This window comes from Apodemus sylvaticus, chromosome 13 (genome assembly GCF_947179515.1).
Source record: "Apodemus sylvaticus chromosome 13, mApoSyl1.1, whole genome shotgun sequence".
NCBI lineage: Eukaryota > Metazoa > Chordata > Mammalia > Rodentia > Muridae > Apodemus > Apodemus sylvaticus.
Genome location: NC_067484.1, coordinates 36,816,920 through 36,826,179, shown reverse-complemented (window position 1 = coordinate 36,826,179; position 9,260 = coordinate 36,816,920).

Below are 9,260 nucleotides of genomic sequence, written 5' to 3'. Positions count from 1 at the left end.
GTGTTGAGAGCAGGATTTCAAAACCTAAAATCCTGTGACTCACTTTTCTAGCATTCCAGGATGCCGGGCCTCGGAGAGTCTGGTATCCGGCAGCCTGCTAAAGGCTCCATAATGCTACAACTGTGATTCTACTGGATTAAAAACGTTTCCTGAGCCTGAGGACTGCCTGTGAAGAAGGCTTTTCTCCACATGTCTCTCGTGTGGAAATAAATCCAGCTTCCTACAGAGCCAGTGGGGGAAGGTGGGAGCAAAGGCCCCCTCAGCTGCCGGCACCATCTGGCCCAGCCTGAGGGAGAGGGGATGGGCGTGCCTCTCCACGTGGGGGACCTTGCTTCTCTGTCATCTCTGGAGTTCTTCATTTCTCCATCCGTGTGCATAATAAGTCTGCAAGTGAGGCTCCTGCCCTGAGTCTTTGTGGGTAACAAGCATGCCCCTGCCTCCCTCCCTTGGGTTCTCCCCACTCAGGACAGCATCTGGGGTCAGTTAAGCCAGGATAGAATTCTCCAACCATGAGCTAGGCTTCCATTTGCTCGAGGCTGGAGTCTGGGGGCCTGAGAGGACAGAAGTCAGGGGCCCGGCCCGTGCCTTGGAGCCAGCGGTCAGACGTCTCTGAGGGTCCCAGGATCTGTCTTTCACTACCAGGATAGGGAACAGACCTGAGCACAGAAGGGCTCTCCTAGGTCAGGCACATGGTGAGTGTTGCACTGTGCCCAAAGGAACATCTGCCAAGCAACGAGTCTCCTCTGCCCCCAAGCTCCTCATCCTAATCACCACTTTCCTGTGGGGGAGGACAAGGAGCAAGCTGGCTAGGGCTGGATGTGGAGGGTGCTGCAGGAGGCCACACACATTGCTGTCTGGTAGCTCCTTTCTGGTAGCTCCTTCTTGGCTTTGGGGTGTTTCTTTGTCTGGGCTGCCAGAACCAATCTCATGGATGGAGGGGCTTGTAAGCTGCAGAGATCTGTCTCCCAGCTTTAGAGGCTGGGATATCTAAGGGCAAGGCTCTGACGGAGTCTGAGTCTGAGGCAAGCCACTTCCTGGTTCATAGATGACTCTCTGCTGTGCCCTCAAATGGTAGAAAAGACAAATGAGTTCCTTGGACCTATTTCATAAGGGCATTAACTCCAATTTGAGGGTTCAGTTTTCAAGACCAACCCACAGCCCCACACCTCATAATACTGTGCTCATACTTCATAACGCCATTAGCTTGGGGTTAGGATTTCAACGTATGGGATTTGGGGGCCACATGGCTTTCAGGTACAGCAGGATGCTTAGAAATGTCCTGCTGAAACCCCATTCCACAGGAAGAGAGGAAGTTCAAGAGGCCTTTAATCCCAGCATTTGAGAAGCAGAGATCTCTGAATCCCAAGCCAGCCTGGTTTACAGAGTGAGTTGTAGGACAGCCAAAGCTACACAGAGAAACCCTGTCTTGAATGCCTCTTGCCAAAGAAGACTGTTTTACTTTTTCTGTGTATGAACGCTTTGTTTTGTGTGTATGTCTGTGTAAGACTTGTGTGTGCCTGGTGCCTGTGGAGGCCAGAAGAGGGCCTTGAGACCCCTGGGATTAGAGTTATAGATGGTTGTGAGTAGCCTTGTGGGTGCTGGGATCAAACTTATGCCCTCTGGAACAGCAGCCAGTGCTCTTAACCACTGAGCTGTCTCTACAACCCCTCCAACTTTATCAATGGTTGGCAAAGTGTCAGCCAACCATGCATGACACTCTGCAGTCAATTCCCAACATGGCATACATTGGGTATGGTGGCACACACCTATAAACCTGGCTCTGGTAGAAAGATCATGAATTCAAGGTGTGACTACACACCAAGTTTAAGGCCAGCCTGGAATACTTTTAAACAGCCTGAGACCATTAAAAAAGAGGAGGAAAGAAAGTCCTTACCTATTACTGTGAGGGCCTAGACCTAAAAACAGGCTGAGAGTGCCACGTGTTAGATTACCACATAAAGGCCCTTGTCTCCAAGCCCAACAGCTGAGTTAAATTCCCGACCCTACACACATACATAAATGCACACAAAAACACTCACATTAAATGAATACATGTTTGTTTTTAAAGACTTAATCTAGGCTCCTGTTGAGCCCAGAACCTAGTTTCAATAGGGCTCGGTCACCATCCTAGAAGAGGCAAGAAGTTAGACTTGACTGACTGAGCAGGAGGCTCTCTGCCAGCAGAAGCCAGCTTCTTCAACTGCCCCTTATCCATCTCTGTGGCTGAAGGCCTTTCCTAGATGTCCCTTCCTGTGCACATCTGCGCTCAAGAGGAAAAGCAGGCCGGACGACTTGTCATCTGCAGATAAAACCTAGCCTGAGGACCAGCTCTGGAGTTTTATTACATCCCCTCTGCAGATAGACAGGGAAAGTGAGCCCCTGAGGCAAAGGACGGTCTCAGAGACTGAGGCTAGGCACCCACCCCAAGAGGTTCACCGCTCCGTTCCCAGGCACCCTGTGCCCGTCACTAAGGAGACAAGTGCCCAGAGCGTCCCACAGCAGCATGTTCCATGGGCTGCCTCCAGGTTGGGCTTCCTCACGCAAGGAAACCCCCAGGATGGTTCTTTGTGGTCAGGAGAATCGGGGAGGAAATGACAAAAATCCTGTGGAAGGCAACAGAAAGCAGCTCAGCTCGGGGCTTCGGCAGACTGAGCTCTGACCAAGCAGAGGTGGAAGAAAGCTGTGGGGGGGGGGTGTCGGAGGGGTTGTGGGGGGGGGCGGGGATGTCCATCAGGAAGGCAGTCTCTAAATCTAGATTCGGAGGGCAAACCTTGCAGTGAAGAGGGGCGTGGCACTGAGTACTCAGAACTTCTGTGCAGAGCTGTGTGGTCTGGGGTGCCCAGTCACAGGGCTTCCTCCTCTAACTGCAGTGCTTGTGTCCAGGGTAGCAAGATGTACAGATAGTAAGTTAATGTGAGTGACTTGGCCATGACAATTAGAAGTAGAGGCTATTGTTTGCCTAGGGCTCCAAAAACAATAGCTTTGGGTTTTTTTTGTTGTTGTTGTTGTTGTTTTGGTTTTTTGGGTTTTTTTGTTTGTTTGTTTGAGACAAGGTCTTATATTGCCCTTGATGGCTTTTAAAATCACTTTGCAGTGAAGAATGACCCTGGACTTCTAATACCCTTCCAGGAACCTGTCAGGGACCATCTACTACACTGTGCTACCATATACTTCCTACATGCAGTTAAATAAGCAAACAAAATGCAGGCCTGCATGCATTCGAGCTGCAAGACAGAACTGTAAGGGAAATAAGAGAAAGAAAGAGAAAGGGATGAGGGGAAGGCCTTGACCGAGTACACGGGACATGGCAGACTCCCTCCCAGCTTGCTGGGCAGCGCCAGTTTTGCGAGAACTGGATACTAACCGCCTTCCCACAAGACCCCACTCCGCATTAGGCTCTGCGGGACACCGAGAACACCCACCTCTTCCCACAGCATCACGAGAAGGCATGACTGTTTTTCCGTCTGTTTTTTGAAACAGGACTTCTCTGTGTAGCCCTGGCTGTCCTGGAATATGCTCTGTATAGTCCAGGACAGCCTCAAACTCACAGAGATCCACCTGCCTCTGCCTCCCGAGTACTGTGATTAAAGACATGTGACACCACCGCCCAGGCTGAGAGAGAAGGCATGGCCGTTGTCCCCCTGCTTCAGACGGTAAACCAGAGACACAAGAGAGTAACCCTGGGGTCTTATGGGCAGCCTAAAATCACAGTTGAACCAGCCTGACCCCAAAATAATGTTTCCCACTCTGGGCTGGCTCTGAGAACCTCTGAGCCTTAACCAACAAGGCTCTGCTCAGGATTCTAGCGTTTTGGAGGCTGCTGCCAATCCACCTCTGGGGAGCAGATGTGGGAGACAAAGTAGACCCTTTGTCACACTAATTCTCTGCAGCTTTCCACTGCTTCCTGCCCCAAAGGGAGGCAGGAAGAAAGCCACTGGGGATTTCGGCTTCAGCTCCTTAACCGCCCCCCTTTAATCCTCCCCCTCCCTCAATGGCGGGACCTTCCTCTTTCCTGCCCAGGCGCTTGAGGCTCTCTCCAGGCACACTTTTCAGAGTGAGGGACTGAGTTCTAGGTTCTGACAGGAAATGCAAGGCATTTTCTTTCTGAGTGGGCAGACCTTGGAAAGGCCTGTCCCGAAAGGGAGGAGGGGAGGGGGGTTGGCATATGTGAAACTCACATATGTTCAAAATCTGTGGCCTTCCCACAGAGAGGATGGTGGACCATTCAGCCATCCGGAGTAGAGGTGGGTTAGACTGTGATAACCCTGACCTAACAGAAAAGGAAAGCGAGGCCAGGGGGGCTGAGGGGCCTCTTCATAATTATGCAGACGTTTAGGGATAAATGTGAACTGTTCTGCCGGTTCAGAAACTGGAGGCTCCCGAAGGCTGGAGTTTGTTTGTTTGTTTGTGGTTTTGTTTGTGTTTATTTTGATCCTGATCTTCCTGCTTCCTCCTCCCAAGTGCTGGGATTAAGGACATGTGCCACTACACTGGGTTTTTTTGGATCCTCTAAGCCAGGACTTCATGCATTCATCTTTAGCAACTGAGCCAGAATCTTTTTTTAAAAAAAAACTTTTTACTGATTCTTTGTGAGTTTCACATCAAGCACCCCAGTCCCACTCATCTCCCCTCCCCTCATATCCACCTTTTGTTCTTGCCATTCCCCCAAAATAACACACACACACACTCAGAGAGAGAGAGAGAGTGCAAAAACAAAGCACAGAAAACAGAAAACATCCCATTATGGAAGCTGAGGTACATCACAGCGACACAGCATAGAAACCATCGAATCCTGGCAGCTACAGCATGTCGCAGTGTGTCCCACAGTCTACCCATCTGGTCTCACATCTTAACTTGTAAATGTTCAAGGTCGGCTTCTGTGACACCATCAACATTGGATCCTCATCTGGACTCCTGGTTATCCTGCTGTTGTCCTGTGTCATGGAGACCCTGCAGCTTTGGATCAGCAGGACTGGCCTTTCACAAGTCCCAACTGTTCAAAGATGACAGAGATTTTGGCGTGGGCCAACTTAGAGCCCTGGGCCTGGGTAGTAGCAGGTCAGCCTGCCAGCTCTCCCTTATCTGAACCACCAGGACAAGCCCTCTAGCACTGCTCCAGCCAGGCCACCTGAAGCCAGCTGCTAGGCCGCCCGATGCCGGCTGCTAGGCCGCCAGCCCACTTTCCCAGTGCTGCGGCTGGCCAGGGGCTGTGCCAGCTAGGCCCGCTGTCACAGCCTCAGGATGGTCTCACTTGCTTGGCTGTCAGGGCAGCTTCCTTATATTGCAAGGTGCAGCACGTGCGGGTGGCAGCCACTGAGGGGGTAGGGTCAGCTCTCCTGATCCCAATCTCAAGCCTGGGGCCAGCTCTCCAGACTTCTGTAGGTGGGAAGCAGAGAAAGGGGGAGGGCTTCCAACCTGGCTCCCACACCACCTCCAGGCAGAGGAGTGGCAGGCCAGCTTTCTGGAGTTCGTGCCCTCAGGGCTGGCTCACCTACACTCTCCTCCAGCACCACACTCCCAAGAGCTGCGGACAGCTAGGGACATGGCCAGCTCGGTCAGCTCGGCCTCTCTTAGGACCCTGGAGTCAGCTCTCCTGACGGCCACAGGAGGTGAGGGGTGAGGGGTGAAGGGTAGGGGTGGAGGGAGAAGAGCTCCACCCCCAAACTGACCCCACCTCACAGCAGACAAGTGGAGCCAGCTCTCTCCCACCTGCTCCTCCACCACCAGCATCAGCTCCGCTGTTCAAACCAGAATCTTGATACTGTCAAAAGTGGGCAGGCTCTGACTGCAAGCACTTTCCTTTTATTACCCTACTTAATCCTCTCAACAGTTGTAATTGTGAGCCCCATCTCACAGATGAGAAACCAAGGCTTAGAGAAGTAAATCATCTACATGATGTCAAGATTGCTTAGCTCCCAAGTCTCAGACCTCAGCTCCCAAGTCTCAGACCTCTTAGGCAAGATATGGCCACTATCACCCATGGTGAGTGGTTATCCCGTTTCTCAGACAATAACTAGGCGGCAAACCTGGCCCCCACTAGTTATCTGCCTCAGGCAGGGTCTATATAGTCCTGGGAGCAGGGTACCAGCCCCTGGAAAAATGTAACAGTGTTGCAAAGTTTGGGAACTATTGAAAAGGGGCAGTGTCTGCCTGTGAAGGTCTCCACATGGCTTCATCCCCTGGTCTACGGGGACCTCTGACAGTTTCCCAGATAAGCTTCCCAAGTATGCGCCTAGATGTGTACACCCACATATTCACTCATTCATTCATCAAACACCAGCCAACTGGCCCCCACACTTCCATGCATAGACACCCACTCCTTTTGCCAGCTTTTCCTACTATGGCCGACTCAGTCATCTGCAGAGCCCAGTTCGATCTGGGAACTATAATAAGGTATATAAACCCAAGCACGAAAAGGCAGGAAAATCACCTCAAGTTCCAGGCTAACCTGCAAAACCTAGAGAGACCCTAACTCAAAATCATCACTGCTGAAAAATAAAGGGGGGAAAAAAGGCCTTTTCTTATTTAAAAAAAAAAAACTAAGACGTTTAGAACGAATTCAACTGCCTACAACTGCTATAAAATACAATATACGGGGCTGGAGAGATGGCTCAGTGGTTAGGAGCACTGACTGCTCTTCCAGAGGTCCTGCGTTCAATTCCCAGCAACCACATGGTGGCTCACAACTGTCTGTAATAAGATCCAAAGCCCTCTTCTGGTGTGTCTGAAGATGTACTAAATGTACTAAAATGTACTCATAGAAATAAAATATATAAATGCTTTTTAAAAAGAAGATACAATGTATGCAGCCTCCACCAACACATGCTTCTTAGAAATCTTTAAAACAAAAAAGGAAGTATCTTAGTTTTATGTGTGTGTGTGAACATATGTTCAAGATACCGAGTGAGCCAGAGGAGGGCACCGCATCCCTGGAGCCAAAGTCATCAGTGGTTGTGAAGTGCCCAGTGTGGCTTCTTGGGAACCGAACTCTGGTCCTCTGAGAGAGCAGTGCTTGCTCTTAACTGCTGAGCCATCTCTCCTGCCCTCCCCCCTCCTTCACAGTGACGCTTCTCAACCTGTGGGTCTACATCCCTTTGGCAAACCTCTATCTCCAAAAATATTTACATTACGATTCATAACAGTAGCAAACTGCAGTTATGAGGTCGAGAGGGAAAATAATTTTGTGGTTGGGAGGGGGAGTCATCACAACATGAGGAACTGTATTGGAGGGGCGCAGCATCAGGAAGGTTGAATGGGGAAAGCTTGCCTACTGCTTTTTCCAATTACCCCTCCCCCCCCCATAACTGATCTTTCTTATCATTCAAGACTCTGCCTAAATGTCACCGACATGGCTCCCTAATTTAAAGTAGCCACCCACATAGCTGTCCTCGGAGATTCTTTTTAGAGCCTGGAGTTTGGCTCAGTATTAGTGCACTTACCTAACATTCACTTAAGGCCTTGAGTTCAAGTCTCAGCACTGGGGAAAAAAAAATCAAGACGGGCAGTGGTGGTGCACACCTTTAATCCCAGCACTTGGGAGGCAGAGGCAGGAGGATCTCTGAGTTCGAGGCCAGCCTGGCTCTAGAGAGTGATCTCCAGGACAGGCAGAGCTACACAGAGAAACCCTGTCTCAAAAAAGTCAAACCAACCAAGCCAAACCAAACCAAACAAAAAATAATAAAACAAAAACAACCCTTCCCCCCCCAATGAAAAACACCCCAAATCAAACCATGCCACAAAACCTGGCACTTCATTTCCTTCACAGAGTGCATCTTGATCTATGATTTGTGCCTGCCAGTTACTGTTTATTGCCCCTTCCCTACTAGAATGTTAACTCATGACAGCAAAGCCTATGTCTGTCTTGCTCAGACTGAGTCCCTGATGCCTAATCTAGTATGTGGCGCCTTACTCCTTAAGGACTGCGGCTGAGCCTGCTGGCACACACCTAATCCCAGCACGGAGGAGGCAGAGCGGGACTGGGCGAGTTCAAGGCCAAGCTAAGTTGCATGGTGAGTGAGTAACAGTCAGCAGGCTTGCCCCCCATGGCAGGACTATCTCATAGAAGCTCTGTTAACAGCAAGAGGGCTGGAGGGATGGCTCAGCGGTTAAGCGCTTCCTTAGAGGCCCTGAGGCCAATCCTCAGCAACCACGCGGTGGCTCACAACCATCCGCAATGGGACCTGATGCTGGAGGGAACACGATACTCAAAAGCACATCCGCCCTTCTGCCTCACATCTCCTACTTTCTTGTTCTCTCTACCGCCCAGACTAGATAGGAGTATTCTCCATCTGTCCTAGCGCACCCCAGTTCTAATGAGACCAAGAGCCGGAGCCCCAGGCTCTGAAACAGAAAGAGAACAAACTGAAGTGTTGAGAAAAACAAGAGGGCGAGGAGGCGGAGCGACAGGGAGGAGAGAAAAGACAGGGAGAAGGAAGGAGTGGCTGATCATCCCAGTTCTTCACTTTATTAGTGAAACTAATAATTATTATTAATACCTGGCCTGTGCTCTGCCCTTTCATCCAGCCTGGTGGGGAGGGTTTGAAGATGAAAGACACTGGGTGGGGACTTTCAGATTCAGGTTCCAACACCTCATAACCACTAATTAAACGTGGCAGCCCCCTCCAATTATCCCCTGGTCCCTAGGGATGCTGTGCCACCTGACTCAATGCCTTTCCGGGTGGGAGTTGGCAGGTGGCACCCCCTGGGCCTGGCTCTCCTTGGAGAAAAGTGAAGAAGCTTCTGGGGCATGGGAGTGTGGTGTGGTGGGAGTCTCACAGCCCAGAGAGTCACGTGACAAATGCCGGAAAGAACATGAACCAGACGGCTGAAATGTAGGAGCCTGGTATCCAGCTGAAATTGCAGCCCCATCCCTGAGGCTGCCCCATCTCATCTCCGTCCCTCCCCAGAATCCGTGAGCAGCTGGGCCCTGCCATCTGGCAATGGGGGAAGGGTACCACTGAGAAAGAAAGATGTCACCAGACAAAGAGATGGAGTAAGGATGGCCAACTGCTCCACATTGCCCAAGAGTTGCAGGGGTTCTGACATCCCTTGGGTGGAGTCCTTCTACTTCCTGTCTAGGAAGCCTCTTCTCTCCAGCAGCCTTGACCAGTATCAGCCACCCCGCCCCATACTTCTTATAGCAATGGGCCTCACTGCCCTCTACCGCTTGGGTATCCAGAAGACAGAGTGTTTAAAGAGCCTCCTCCAGTACCCTGGTGTGGAGTATAATCTCGGGGCGCTGATACACTTCAGCAAGCTTA